Source organism: Dipodomys ordii, unplaced genomic scaffold, assembly GCF_000151885.1.
Source record: "Dipodomys ordii isolate 6190 unplaced genomic scaffold, Dord_2.0 Scaffold4, whole genome shotgun sequence".
Classification (NCBI taxonomy): domain Eukaryota; kingdom Metazoa; phylum Chordata; class Mammalia; order Rodentia; family Heteromyidae; genus Dipodomys; species Dipodomys ordii.
Genome location: NW_012267220.1, coordinates 30,858,758 through 30,875,540, shown reverse-complemented (window position 1 = coordinate 30,875,540; position 16,783 = coordinate 30,858,758).

Below are 16,783 nucleotides of genomic sequence, written 5' to 3'. Positions count from 1 at the left end.
GGCTGCAATGCTTGGTAAGAAATGTACGCATTATCCTTCCCATGCAATTTTAACCCCTCTGTACAGTAGGTTCACAAATAAAATAAAATTAAATTAAAAAAAAAGTAACTTTCCTTTTCATGAGGGGACCGGAAAACCGACAACAGGAAAGTAGCTGATTTATTAGGACTAGTTTATTTCAAATTACTTCCATGTGAGCCTTATAGCTGAGGGGTCTCCAAACTTCAGATAACAGCTCAGTTACCTAGGAGGGGCCAAAAATATCTTAGTTTCAATCACCCCATTTTGACTTTTAGAGTGGTCTTTTGGATCATCATACAGGAAGAGTCTAAAGCGAAGGTCTTTTTTCATTTTTATTTAACACAAATATGTTTCAATCTATAATTATGACTTTTCTTCACTTTAACCTGAAGATAGATTTCCATTCCTTGGGCTGGGAAGGTGGCTCAGTGGTAGAGCGCTTGCCTTGCATGCATGAGACCTTGGGTTTGATTCCTCAGCACCATATAAGCAGAAAAAAAAAGGCCGAATTGGCACTGTGGCTCAAGTGGTAAAGCTCTCACCTTGAGCTGAAGAGCTGAGGGACAGTGCCCACGACCTGAGTTCAGGCCCCACGACCGGACCCCCAAAGATTTCCATCCCTTCTCTATACGCACTCTTCTAAAGGGAGTCCGCATTAGTTCTTGTATTGAATATTTTGTGTGTTCTACCATGTACACGTTCTTAAGCCAAACAGGGGATGCACGTGCATCCCTTGTCTGTACCCATCATTTTGTTCTCAACAAGAAGGTCCCCTGGACCTAGGTTTGCCTATTTAACTACCCTTTTCCTTCAGTGATCTTAGTCCCTCCTAGGTTAGCTGTGGCTTTCACAAACTTCTTGGCATTAGTTTAGGTTCCTGTTCTTCTTTTCCATGAGATGTTTCAGAGTTGAATTTGTGAGGCAGAAGAAATCAACAAAAAAATGGACATTTAATGAGAGACAAAAAGGCTAGAAACTTACACTAAGAAGATACAGAAAGGAGGATGGTGGAGAAAATGTGAGAACATAACCAAACTGTCAGAAAAGCTCCTAAAGGTAAACATACAGTAATTAGTGGGAAAAAAAGAAAATTATATGAGAGTATGTATGTACATGTTTCTGTCTTCTTACACTAGTGTTGCAGAGAAAAGGGAAAATGATTATGGGAGGAAGAAGATCTGAAGCCAGGAAGTTGAGTAGTAATTTCTTAATGAGAAAAATAGAGCAAAGTAATAGAGAACCAAACAGAAATGATTCTTCATGTTGATTACATGGACATGATGTGAAGTCAGTGTTCCAACTGAGAAATAGAGATTGGACATGAAGTTGAGAAGGACTGAAGATCTAATAAGGAGTGCAGGAGTAAAATGGGAAGGGGAAAAAATTCCCACAGGCAAGAAGCTATCTGGGAGATGCTTAGGATCAGAAACTAGGGTCTCTTCCTGGATGTCTTGAATGAGCCTGATTTATAAAACACCAAGCTCTGCAAATCCTAAAACTAAGCCTAATCATTGTCATGAAGATGAAAACACAAGACATCCTTTGACCTTTATCAAAGTTGGCCATGGGGACCAGGTGGACGTCTTTTGCTCCAACAGATGGTCAGTTTTCAAATTGAAGCAATCAGACATCTGAGTGTATGCCCTTTTGCATGAAAGTAATTTAATACATTTCAATGATCCAAGAAGAGACCATATAACCTCTTCTATTGGGGACTATATAACTGAAGGATATTTAAATTTGTTTTTCTGTCAATTTTTCTAGGACTTTTTCACCTTTTTATTCCTGCTTTATAGTGTAGAGTTTATCACACTTTTTATTTCTATCCATCTAAAATCTAGTCTATGCAGTCTTCAGAGTTCCAGTTTCTATCATAGCTTACTTTGTTTCTTCCTTGTGGTTTCTGTTCTGTAATATTACCCCCAAACTACTAAATGTGTCACCTAGTTTTTTCAACAATTCTATTATTTGTTTGTTTGGAAGTACTAATGTTTGAAATCAGGGCCTATGGCTTTGTAGGAAAAGCCACATTTCCAGCTGTTTCAACCCAGGGCCAGCCTCACATCACAATACTTCTACTTAAGCCTTCCTTGTATCGGGATTATAGTTGTGATTTACCATACCCAACTTGTCAGTTGAGATGAAGTCTCACTAAATTTTGTCTAGGCTTGCCTCCAGCCACGTCTCTATTGAGAGAAAAAGTTAGCAAGGCCACAATCTCAACAGGTACAATAATGTATATCTAAAATACCAGCTAAACGGGTTATGTAGGTAGGAGGACAGATGTTCATGTCTGGTCCCAGAAAAAAATAGCAAGACCCTGTAAGAAAAATGACTCAATGGAGAAAGGTCTGGAGGCTCAAGTGGAAGCATGCTTGTCCAGCAAGCTCAAAGGTTTGAGTTCCAAGCCAAGACCCAGCCCAAATCATCTGTATAAAAGCTCACCCATCTGGCCATCAAGAATTTATTTAATATACCACAAATGTTTTAAAAAATATATAAGGGAAGGAGTGAGTCAAAGGGGGGTGAAAATATTGAATGGCTGGTATAGATCAGTATGAATTACATAATACATCTTGATATGTACTTGATATATGGCAAACTAATTCAATACATATACTATAAAATTAAGAAAAGTGAGGGAAGGACTAGGTTAGGTGAGAATGTTGAGAGGTGTGACATTGATGAAGATGCACTGTGTTCATACATAAAGTACTTTGCAGAATGGAAACTACTTTGCACAACTTCTTAAATATCATAAAAAATATTGAAAAACTACATTCAAAATGGTACCAGAAGTAGAGCGTAGAATGGAGCCTGCTGAATTGGAACCAAACCATCCACTACTTAAGTCATGATGAGACTGATTGAGACTGCGCCATCAATCTGACACTAAACAGCCAGCCTCGCCCCACATTCTACAGTCTATACCCCAGTCTCCAGCCAGATGAAAAAACAAAGTTAGTTGTACCCCTCTTATTCTTGAAAAACAAAGCCAACTACTTCCCTTATATGAAAAGAGTCCCTATACCTGTCATTTTGTAAAAGATCTAACTCATTAAAACTGAGACAGACCTGGAGATAGAGAAGGCAAGAAATCTGGAAAGGAAAAGACTTTTCACCAGGATAGTAGGCAACAAGATCGCTCTCCTCCCCAAAGCAAGTTTGGATGGTGAGCAATTGGGAGTTGGATTCTTAGGTAGCATAATAGAAACAGGGAAGGAGCAAACAAACAAAAACAAAACAAACCCTTTGTTGGGAGACTGAGAACATGCAAGCTGGAAGAGAAATTTATAAATCTTTCCCTGGTCACTTTCTCAATTTTATGTATCATTCTATGCTTGTAATCCCAGCTTATTGAATTTTTGAGGGCATAATAGGAGTGAGAATATTATGAAGGGATGTGATCTCAAGATAGCAAGGCCACCGAAAAAAAATATTGAGCACAAATGCCTCTAGAGCTAGGGATGCACTGAAGCACATATTTTGTCTTGTTTTTGTTTTTGTTTTGGTTTTAATTTACCAGGAACCTCTTTTCCCCCAAGGCAAACAATACAGGTTGCAGTTAAAAGTAAGCAATTAGAGCTTAGGAGCTGGACAAGCTGTAAGAAAATGCTACTGGAATTCGAAATTTCCCAAGGCATGTGAGAGTGCTTGTCTATAAAACTGCTTCAAGTGAGCAAAAGAAATGGCATTGAAGGTGGCAAAGAAATTCACAATGAAACACTACTGCCTGGGTGTACAACACATTTCAAAGGAGCTAATGTCCCCAAATTACTTTATCCTTGCTCTGTCTCCACTTCCTGTCTCTTCTTGCACCATATGTGTTTATAATGACATATCGATTTCAACTCCTGCTTGAGATGAGATAGAAGTTGCCCCTCCCATAGGCAGGGATTTTTTCTCTTGAGTCAGCTTTCCCTGTGCACATTTTCAATGTATGATCTGTCTGCTGGGTGACTGGTCCTTGTACAGCATGGAGAAATAAGGTTGAAGAAAAGGGGATTAGGATGGGGGAAAAAAAAGGAAACAGGACCTTTCTCATTTCAGAGGTGAATTGAGTTCCAGGCCTGGGTTAGTAAGTGTCTATCAAATTCTGCCCAAGTCCTTTTCAAAGTCAAACACATTAAACCTAACAGCATTGACAACCCACAATACACATTTTAAACCAGAAAACTTGACTCAGCATTCAATTTCTGCATTGATAATTGATAGCCATTGGCTGATGGAAGTTTTTCTGTCTTCATTTACTTAATGGCTTCTGGATGATACTGGACTGGAGTGGTGGAAGACCTCAGAGAGATTCCATTCCAATTGTAGAAAACCCCAACTCTGATAATCATCATAGGAGATAGCACACATACATACACATACACACACACTCACACATACATACACAAACATAGTGATAAAATGTGACCTGAAATCTCATAGATAATATTGCACATGTAAAGGCCAAAATAGAAATGCAGGTAAGTTCAAATTATGTGTGTGTTTCAAAAAACCAATCTGGTTTTATCACATTCATCTGCATGCAGTAACTTTGAAATACAGTGATTCCCAGAGGGGCTGGTTCTGTTGTAATGAACAAAAAAGTTGATTTTCTTCAAAACCTTCAATTGTTGTAAAAAAATTCAGTGCCATGATACTGGAAATTTTGTTTGATCATAAGTAAGGTAAGAAGCTAATGGCCATCTGGTTATTACTGCATGCTGACCCATGTTAGATACTTTACATATATCATCCACTTTAATTAAAATTCTAATTGATATTGAATATGTATGTATCTATTACAAATGAGAAAACTGAAGTTTGGGAGAATATGTGTAAAAAATATGTGTAAAAGCCCAAGTTCACATAACAAGTGACAGACCTCAAGTCTGAACTTAGTCTCCTTTGACCTGATTAGTTCCTTAGAATAGATTAAATGTGTATGAGAACATATGTATTTGTTGGTAAAATATATCCTAGGAGTAGTAACTAAATCTTAAGCTCAGTTGGGTAGATTGGTAAAATTGAAAGGTTTGTATTATGTGTACAAATAATATATATGACAAATACTTTACACATGTAAATTTTAAAAAATTATAAGTTGTATTTAATAATGTCACCATTTCTTTCAAATTGTAATATAGTTAGAATTCTTCTTTAGAATTTTCTTTAAAGCCAGTGTGACCTTCATGAAAACTATTCATGGCACCTCCTAGGTGCCTTCTAAGCATTTGGACACCTTCTAAGTCCCAGCAAGTAAGTTGTATGAAATTAAAATACGTGAGTAAATACACAATTCCTATGTTCTGGAAATCTGTGCCAGGTGGTACATATTACCTCATTGCAAGGCAGAATGGTGATTCACTTGCCTTCTATAGGAAATGTCTCCATACTTTGTATGAGAATCGATGACTACTGTGCCATTGAATGTGGCCTTGTGAATACTTTGGGCTTTGTTATTTTCTTTAAAAACTTATTTCAATAATGGATATAGTGAACTCCTGCTCTACAACAACAACAACATATGCATAAGGGGAGCTTGGTTAGGAGCTGCCTTTTTCTTTTAATTGGTCAATAAGTAAGTACTCTTTTTAAATCCATTTTATTTTATTGTAAAGATGCTGTACAGAGGGGTTACAGTTACATGAGTAAGGCAATGAGTACATTTCTTATGGAACATTGTTACTGTATCCCTTGTTATTCTCCCATTATCCCTCCCCTCCCCCAACTCCTTCCCTCCTCCCCACCCCTGGCATTGTAAAGTTCATTTCCAATATACTGGATAAAAGTGTTCAGACATTACAAATGAGAATACTCAAAAATTCAGTCATAAACTCATAATAAGTTGGACACAAACGTCTAGAAACTGGGCGTTCAGTAATACTTCCTTTACTTTTCTTTCTTTTTCTTTCAAATGCTGGGGATTGAACCCAAGGATTGAATGTGTAATATCAGTGCTCTACCACTGAGCCACATTACAGGCTCAATGACATGTTCATATGATTGCCAGCCTTCCTGTGACTCTAAGGGAAAAGCTCACCTTTGTTAGTTATAATCTCACTGGTAATTTCGTCCTTATTCTGAAGTGTCATCCAAATCTTGTAGTCATTAGAGACTAAATGAGAGAGACTTTATTTTTGCCTTGAAGCATAATTATCCTATCTCAGAGTCTCATAGAGGGAGGAAAATCTTCTTTGGTTCAGAGATTCTTCAAAATTGGCCTTTATGATACCCACTGTACCTTTCAATCAATTGCTTGCTAAATATTTCCTCTTGCTTTTGTTAATCCAATTCAGCAAATATGTCTATGCTTTTGGAAAAAGAGAATAGTGGCATTTAGTAATTATCTGGCTGGCTGATTGACGCACAAACCCATCACAAATAATTCAATAATTCAGGCACTGAAGTAGATATTTTGGCCTGAGCTCTTCAATAGGGCTACCTATCAAAAGTCTTGTATACACACAAGATTCCCCTTTGTTTAGTGCTGTAACTCAGTGGCAAAAGAAAAGGAGTAGCTGTATGTAGTATAGATAAAAAGAAAGACAGGCAAAGCAATTTAGTATTTATATTTTTCCCTATCAAAGGTTTCAAAATTCTGATTATTAATCTGTTCAGGGGAGTTTGTGTCTTTGCTTCTCTCCAGATACATCACAAGCAAGTATTCTGGGAGATTTTCTAAATCTAACCTTTCCACAAATAAATAAATAAGTAAATATTCTAGAGGCTGGGAAATCAACAAAACCAAAAAACTTGTTTTCCTATTTGTCACCAGAAAACAAATATCTATAACCTGTGTAAACACAGAAATGGTCTAGACAGTGCAGTCTGCGTCACACACAGGATGCCCAGGGCAAGGAGAATAGTAACATTATATTGCCAATTTCCATGATGCATTGTTGTAAAGATTTGCAGAATAGCTCAAGAACACTAAATTCATGGTCAGACCTAGAAGAAACAGTAACCAATGGTGGGCCAAGAGGAATAGTTGGAAAAAGAAAGCAGTAAATTTTTTCATCTCTCTGTATATTAACTCAGACATGAACTGTGGTTACAAACTCAGTTCCTACTCTACTGTCTGCATCCATCCCTCCTCTGTCCCTAGCCCAGTGCTTCGTCTTTCTGCCTTCTCTCCTTTACTCAAGAGGACTCTGGGTACTTGCAGCCTCTGCTTGGAGGCCCCTGCTGGCAGGGGAAAGTTGCCACTCTTCTTCACCTTTATGAGGAGAAGGCAGAGGGTCATCTTGTACTGGAGAGACAATTCAAGAGTACTTTGCTATGCTTCAAATGAAAATGCAGCCTGACTTTTATATATCTATAGCTTTTAGACAATTTTAACACTTTTACAATCCCCTATAATTTTCTATCTATCTATCTATCTATCTATCTATCTATCTATCTATCTATCTATCTATCTATCTATCTATCTATCTATCTATCTATCTATCTATCATCTAGCTACATGTGTGCATATGTGTGTGTGTGTGTGTGTGTGTGTGTGTGTTTGCCAGTACTGGACCTGGAACTCAGAATCAGGGTGCTGTTAATTAGCTTTTATTTGCTCAAGGCAGGTCCTTTATCACTTGAGCCACAGCTCCACTTCTGGCTTTTTTCTGGCTAATTGGACATTAGAGTCTCATAGAATTTCCTGCTGAATCTGGCTTTGGATAATGATCCTCAGATCTTAGTCTTCTGAATAGCTAGAATTACAAGCCTAAGTCAGCAGTGACCAGCAACATGTGTGTTTATATTTCAAACCTCACTTCTAGGCTTGAAAGAAAATATAAATCCTTTGTCCCTCTGGGACTGACTTATGTCACTTAATTTTTTCCATATCCATCCATTTCCCTGAAAATGACATAATATTGGTTCCCTGTAAATGTCACAATACTGGTTTTCCTTTTAGGTCTGCCTTTATTAATTCTGCAAGCAGTCCCTTTAGCTTTAGGTCCAGAGAGCAACAATTAATAAGTTCCTATTTAGCTGTCTCTTTTTGAAGTCAGCAAGGGACAACAGCTTCAAGGAAACTCAAGAGAAATTCTGTAGTAGATAGAGAGACAGAAATGGAACTTTCTTCTAAGGCAAATTTGTGAGGGGCCAGTTACTCAGAAGTCTGATCTTTTATCCGGAGGCCCCACTGTCAGACTCAAAATGTTGAATAGAAGCATGGTGTGTGTTAGCAGTGGTAACTGGAGGTTGGATTTGGGGACCAGAAAGACTGGACTCATTTCATACCCTGCCTCTTGCTTCCTAATGGACAACCTATTTACCATTCTAGACTCAAGTTTCTTTGTCCATAAAATGGGGATAATAATCTGAATGTTATGACTGCAATTTTTCCTATGTAATTGTGTTTAAACAGAGAAGATATGACCTTAAAGGCCTAAAAAGAAATTGGAGTTGCTTTCATTGATTTAGTTATTTATTGATTTTCTAAAACAGATACTATTCTAGGGATTAGGGGAAAAACAAGGGGAAATCTATTGATACAGAGTTAGTAGAAAAACAGCCAATCAGAGAAAAACAGGCCTACACAGATTCCAGACGGTAGGCTTAGTTGATACAGCAAACTTGCCTGACAATGGGGCAATGAGGAAATAAGGATAGAATTTGGCATCAGATGCCAAATTCATAAAACAGAAAGGATACCCACCCATCAAAAAGCCAGCCAATTCTCCCTATTTCACCCGAGGTTAAGCTCCGAACTGCCATTTTCCTGGTAGCTTGTCTATGCCATGCACTTTCTCTGCTATATTTCTGTTCTAATAAACTTTCTTAGCATCTTTATAACGTTTGCATCGTGTCAGGTGCAAAGATCGAGGTTGTTTAGTTGCCCTAATTTTCTGGTGATATATTTGGCATGTTGGCAAGGAATTTAGGCATTAAATTTGTCTTTTTTCTAATTTGAACTAATTAATTACTAAAATGCTGCTCAAATTCCAATCTATTTCTGCTGATGTTTATGATTGAGCAGATGAAATCTAGATGACTTTTACAAATGAAAAAGTATCATTCCTGTATGTGATTTGCAAGGGAGAGCTAAGAGCAAAATACCCTGTGGGTCCTTGGATTTATATGCACTTTTGCTGTGTGTGTGTGTGTGTGTGTGTGTGTGTGTGTGTGTACTGGAGCTTGAACTCAGGGCCTCCTGGCTTCTTTTCCTTCTTTCCTTATTCCTTCCTTCCTTCCTTCCTAACTTCCTTCCTTCTTTCCCTTCCATCTTTCCTTCCTTTTTTCTTTCCTTCCTTACTTCCCTTCCATCTTTCCTTCCTTTTTTCTTTCCTTCTTTTTCTTCTTTCTTTTTTCTTTCTTTATCTTTCCTTCCCTCCTTCCTTCCTTCCTTCCTTATTTCCTTCCTTCTTTCACTTCTTTTATCTTTTTTTGTACTAGTTCTAGGGCAGGAGCTCAGGGCCTATCCACTGTCTGTGAGCTTTTTGGCTTAAAGCTAACACTGTACACCTTGAGACACAGCTCCACATTTGACTTTTTTGGTGGCTTTTTTTGGATTCTAGCCACAATCCTCAAATCTCAACCTATGGTGTGGCTAGGATTATGGACACAGGCCTGCAGCACCTGGTGGCCTCCTGTTCTTGCTCAATTTGTTCTGTTCCATTTGTTGCTGCACCACCTGAGCCCATATATACCTATAGCCCAACATATTGCTGGTTAACTGGAGATGCAGTCTCATAAACTTTTCTGGTCCTTCAGATTTCAATCTCCTGAGTTGCTAGGATCACATTTATGAATTACCTAGTAGCACTTCCTCTGTCCTAAACTTCAGAAATAAGTTTCTGTTAAGGCTGATCAGCAAGAGTACAACATCAGGAAAAATAAGATGTTCTTGAAGAAGCTGGATCTCCAATCTTTTAGCTTTGCGGATGAATCAGAGCCTAGAGAAAGAGTACTAACAGGGAAGATGTGGAGGAGATGGTTTTACCTACTCCTGGATCCCATGAACCAAGCCTGTGAGAATGATAAAGAACTTTTTTTTTGCATTTGGGTCCTCTTTGATCTTTACTGCCTTGGGAAGTCTGCAATCCAAGTTTAGCTATACAGATTTTAATTCCCTGTTAATGGGAATAGGGAAAGTTGTTCCTCTAAGAAACCTTTGGCAGTATATGAAGACTTTTTAAAAAATAATTAATGTAGTTGGTTATGACACTGGTATCTAGTGGCTAAAGGTCAGGGGTGATGCTAAACTCGCAATGTAGATGCTATACAGCCCTGTAATCAAAAGGATTGAGTGACCTCAAATGTCATTAGTGCTGAGGCTGAGAGACATTCTGCTAAAGTAATGAACTTCACCCAGACCTACAAGAGGCACCAACTCGGGCTCATATAGGCAGGTCAGACTGACCATTGACAGCCAAGTAAAGTGATTGGCAGAAGCAGTAACCAAAAACATTAGGAACACAGATGCATCTCACTCTGAACACAATGGAATCCCCTGGAGCTTAGAGGAAACATGGCAGGAGGCTTAATATCCTTCTGTCCATCTGGAAGGTCTGAAAAACCCTAGGTTCCCACAGATAGCCTTTTCAGGCAGAACAATTCCCCAATCCTATTCTCCCTTGACCTGAATGTGATTGTCATTGGCCCTGATCTCCAAAAGCTTTTAGGACAAAACTTAGGATCACATGATCCAAAGCCAAGCTATTGTCACTGTCCTGTATATGTGGAATGAGATTTCCCCAGCCTTAAGGGCCTGTGTCACAACTCCAAGCAGGAAACCTTGTAGTCGTCTCTTCCATAGTCATATCTATCAGTTTGGCATTGGTTGGTGGTTTTAATTATTTTCATCTGAAATATTGGATTCCAAAATGTTGTTTAACTTGCATTTAGCTGAGCCTTTGATGCCAACTCTCTCTCTCCAAGTCCATTTATTTTCTGCTATTTCTGTGCAATAGATATTTGTGTGTCAGGAATTACTATGGTAACAGATTTTTTTCACTATTTTTATAATACTAGGGATTGAACTGAGGGCCTTCTGTTTGCCTAACTGCTCTCCCACTTGATATCCTCAGTCCTTTTGCTTTTAGTTTATTTTCTATAGATAGAGTCTTGAGATAAGTTTGCCCTGGCTGGCCTTAAATCTTGATCTTACTGTCTCTGCCTCTGGAATAGTTGGATTACAGAAGTGAACCTTCACACAAGGCCCTTCAATAGTTTTCTTTCATGTTCCAAGCTTGATTATGAAATGTTCCTTCCTATTTAGCACATCCCTTCCTCACTGAATTCTATGTTTTAGTTCCTGAAACAGTGCTCTCATGGTAGCATAGTGAATAGGACTATGCCTGCTACAAATTAAAATGCAACAAAATACATTAATCTTTACAGTAGTTTGAATATGGTTTTGCAGTAGCATCAAAGACAGAGAAAGTAGTTGAGTAGCTGATCATAATTTTTCAGCACTTTTTTTTATTATGAAAGTCATTCTTGATTCAGATATTCAAATCTGACCTCCAAACAATCTTCCTGAAAACCAAGGATACCCTGTAGAACCTCTTGGAATTTTTAGAATGTCATCCTGTAGATTATTTAAGGGTTAGAAGACTATGGATTTCTCCCTCTTTTAGTTTGATTCACTGATATAGAACTCAGGGCTCCAGGATGCAATTTGAAAAGGAAGAAACAAAGAGAATAAAGAAGAGTGGTTTATTAAGAATGTATTACATTCCATGCTAATGTCAATATAAATGCAAACTAAAAGCCCAGCTGGACTTAAATGCCTTGGAAAGATTCTGTTATTCTTCAGAATTTCATTAATCTGGTCGCAAATAACAGAGAGCTAGTCTATGTGCCCACCCCACTCCTGCCCCCCCTCCTTCAGTCATTGTTCATTTTAAGTAGTTATAATGGCTTTGGAAGTATTCATGAATTCTGGTGGCTTCACTCTCCTAATCATGTTGTCGGCTTAAAATTCACATTTAATTAACCTCTTCACCCAAAGCATAAATCAATAATAAAACTCCAAATGCTTACCATACCAATAGTGATTTTCATTTGGAGGGAAATGGTTGAAAATTAGACGTTTGGATGCTTGAAGAAAGAATGCAGAGAGATAGCAGATATCTAGCAGTATGGAGAAGAGGCTAATACACAAACCACCAAATGGCAGCCCTGGATTTTAGATAATGGCCATGTATTCTGATATCAAAGACAACTATTTACATATGGCAAGTTCAGAAAATGTCTAATATGAAAAATTAGAAGTCACTTAAAATTCCAGTATGTGCATGTATGCATGTGTGTGAGAGAGACAGAGACAGAGAAAGAGAAACAGAGAGAGACAGAAAGAAACAGACAGTGTAGAGTGTATTGGGGCTTGTACTCAAGGCCTGATTCTGTCACTGAGCTTTTCCACTCAAGACTAATGCTCTATCGTATGAGCCACAATCCCATGTGCAGCTTTTCAGTAGTTAACTGAAGATAAGAGTCTCAATGTCTTCCTTTCAAGGGCTGGCTTCAAACTTGATCCTTAGGTCTTAGCCTTCTGAGTAGCTAGGATTATAGGTATGAGCCACCAGGACCCCACTAGGCTGCTAGATCTTAGCAGAAAGAAAGAAAGGAAGAAGAGGTGTTGGAGAGAAAGAATAAAGGCTGTGTGGTCTGACAGAGTTTATTCTTGCTTATTCACATCCTGGCAGTGTGGCTTCTGCCCTCTGACCTTCAGGATGTATTTTCATTTCATAAAGTGGAAATGTTGGTATCCATTTCAGAGAAGTGTACTCGAGATAAATTAGGACTAACTTGATTAGCTATGTAGAGGAAAAACTTTACAATTATGTGTGTTACATACACACATGTATACACACACGCACACTCACACACAATATAAATAACAAGAGATTCACCCTAGGATAACTATTGGTTATTGATAGAGGAAGGGGCGATTTGACATTTAAACTGAACTAAACAGTGTCCTTCAACGGATTCTTTGCTGCAGAAAGTTTTCAGGCTTCTCAAAGAAGGATGCTACTGTGTAAGCCAAGGTGATGGTGTTTCAGGACATAAATACACATGCACACACATGAACAGGTACTTGATGCCCACACATATGCACATATGCACTTGTACACATAAACATACACAGAGAAGTAAAAATGAGAGGCACAGAATTTGGTTCCTAATGGTTCACTGCAATCCTGCCTTACAGTGGATTTAGAGAACCAGCCAAATCCATGTCCTCCTGTGTTGGGTTGAAATAATTCCTTCCTTTCATTCTCATTTCAATAACTTTATTGAGGCATGCTCCATTTCATAAAACATGCAAAAACATATAATTAAATCAAAGACTTTTAGTAAACTTCAAGGGTTATCCAATCATCAACATAAAACAGTGTACACTGCTTCTATTGCTTTGTTATTCTGGTTTGCAGTTGATGTCTCACTTCCAGTCCCAATAACTACTAATCTCCAGTCTGTCTCTACAGATTTGTTACTATGGAAGATCTATACAAATAGAATATTATAGAAAGAGGATAGCTTGTTGCCACCCAGTCATCTACCAGAGGATCTAAATAGAAGTTGGAAATGTCATTACCACTAGAATTTGTGACTCAGATTACTAGAGAGAAAGAAGTGTGCAGAGAGAGAGCTATAGAGATCTTCAGAGGTGACATTTCCTCTTCAAATTTTGACACATAAAACTATTTTGCAAAACAGAAATAACCATAAAAAGCAGTATACAAGTCATAAAATAATATGGACTAGGAATCCTTAATGGTCCTACCAGAGAAAATAGAATGCTTTCTTTATACACAGGGCTCAGGTGAACTCATGCAAGGACATTGTCGAAGGAGTGAAGCTGGCTTAGCCTAAATACTACATTGGGCTGATTTGATGAACTTTAAAATCAAGACTTGAAATGGTTAAACGGACATGGATATCTTAACTGCATGCCAGGAAAACTACCTCATTTAAAGGAGTAAAAAACTCAGATCCTAAGAATATACAGTCTACAATAGCTGACTTCCAATAGGAGACTATCAGATGTTCCAACAAGCAGAAAAATATCACCTAACTGAAAAACCAATCAATTGAAACTGACTCAGGGATGACAGATTATAAATTTAGCAGACACAGATGTTACAATAGCTATTGTAAGTATGCTCTGAAGAGTGGAACACACAAATAAGATTAAAATAGAGAGAAAGGGGACCAAAAACAAGGGCTCAAATTAAACTTCTTTATTTGAGGGGCACAATATTTGAAGTGAAAAAATACATTGGATGTTTTAGTTAGTAACATACTACATATGTTTAACAAAATGCAGACAAGTACAGAAAAGAACAAAAGAAACATTCAAGAAGATTAACAAACTATAAAGAATAAACAGCAATAGTATCATCAATGAGAATTAAGCTGTCAAAATTTTTGATATTTAAACAATTTGTTTTTTCCCTTCCCCTCCCCAAATTATACCAAAATCAAATACAGTAAAAACAAGGGTTATACTGTGGGGGAGGGACATACAAAACAACATCTTATAAATATGTTAGAAACAATGGCAAGAAAGAAAAAAATTGAGCCTTTATCTTGGGGTTCATTTCGCCTAACATCAACTTATCTGACCTTTTCTGCTTGTCTCAGACATATACTAGTTTTTGCAAATAAGGGAAACCATGGGACCTGTTTCGTTGGGCCTGACTTACTTCACTTAATATAATTTTTTCCAAGTCTTTCCATTTCCTAACGAATGAGGCAATGCCATTTTTTTCTGATGGAGGCATAGAATTCCATTGTATATATATACATTTTCTTGATCCATTCATCTACTGAGAAGCATCTGGGTTGGTTCCATATCTTAGCTCTGGTAAATAATGCTGCAATAAACATAGTTGTGCTGGTAACTTTAGTGTGGTCTTGTGTGTAGTCATTTGGGTAAATGCCCAAAAGTGGGATTGCTGGGTCATAGGTGAGCTCTATGTGGAGTCTTTTGTGGAATCTCCATATTAAACAGGGATATGGGTTGACCCATTGCAACAATGAGATATACAAGATGTTATGTTCAAAAAGGAACTTTACAACTTTGGCGTGGTGGGGGGAGATAGGAAGGGATGGGAAGAGGAAACAAAGGAAGAGGCAACAATGCTTGATAAGAAATGTACTCATTACCTTGCTCATGTAATTGTAACCCTTCTGTATGGTATTTTCACAATAAAAATAATCATTATAATTTGAAAAAAGAAAAAGAAAACCAAAATTTTTTTGATAAATGACAAACTCTAAACAGTACATAAGGACAAAGCAGAATTAATAAGAATGATGCCAACTTTCACAAGAAACTATGGAAGTTAAAAATGATGCAGCAGTCAATGAAACTTATTTATAGGAAAGAAACAAGAAGCAACACGTCCATGATCACTGCAGCTATCTTCAAATATGAAAGTGAAATAAACTTTGAGGAAAACCCAAGCTGAAGAACATGGTTACTGGGGGATTTGCTTCACATGAAACACTTCAGGGAACATAACCAAGGAAATTCTGCTAAACGAAGTTAGCCACAATGTCTAAAAATAATCCACCAGTTAAGGCAAACATAATCAACAATATAGTGAGCTTATAATATGTAGGGAAAAAGGCATAGAAGCTACAGCCCAAAATACAGGAAAGGGAAGACAATGTTCAAAGGTTCTTACGTTATATGTTAGGTGCTACATTATTTGCAGGTAGGCTGTGTTGGGGAGAAAACTCTAAGTTAGACATTGTTGTCAGGCCTAGCAATTAACTCATGACCTCTAAACACCTGTGAATGGCTCCATATTTATTTCTGTTACAGTATCCTTCAAATGTCATCATCGGTTTTGGAGGACACTTGGAGACAATCATGGACACCATATTGGAGATTTGTTTTTAAATAAGTTTCTTATTGTGAAAATACTGTACAGAATGGTTGAAATCACGTGAGCAAGGTAATGTGTACATTTATTATCAAACATGGTTGCCTCATCCTTTTTTTCTGACCCCCCCCTAAATTGTAAAGATTGTTTTTCAACATAGTGTCTTGCATATTTCATTGCTGCAATGGGTCAACCTGTATCCCCATTTAAAAAATTTATTTTTTCCCTTCTGCTCCCCAAATTATACCAATATTAAATACAGTGAAAATGGATTATACTGTAGGGGTAGGACATACAAAGCAACAAAAAAAACATATGGTACCTGTAAATACATTTGAAGCAATAGCAAGAAAGAATCGTGTCTTTATCTTGGGGTTCATTTCACTTAATATCATGTAATCTGCATTTTTCTGCTGGTCTCAGATATATACTTGTTATTACAAATAAGGGAAATCATGCGACCTATGTTTTTTTGGGCCTGGCTTACTTCACTTAATATAATTTTTTCCAGGTCTTTCCATTTCCTAACAAATGGAGCAATGTCATTCTTTCTGATGGAGGCATAGAATTCCACTGTGTATATATACCATACATCTACTGAGGAACATCTGGGTTGGTTTCATATCTTAGCTATGGTAAATAATGCTACAATAAATATAGTTTAGTAGCTTTAGTATGGTCTTGTTTGTGATCATTCAGGTAAATGCCCAAAATGGGATTGCTGGGTCATAGGGGAGCTCTATGTGGAGTCTTTTGAGGAACCTCCATACTACTTTCCAAAGTGGTTGACAAAATTTGCACTCCCACTAACAATGCAGTAAGGTTCCCTTCTGGCCACATCCCCTCCAGCAAATGTTGTTAGAGTTCTTGATTATAGCCATTCTAACTGGGGTGAGGTGGAATCTCAATGTTGTTTTGATTTGCATTTC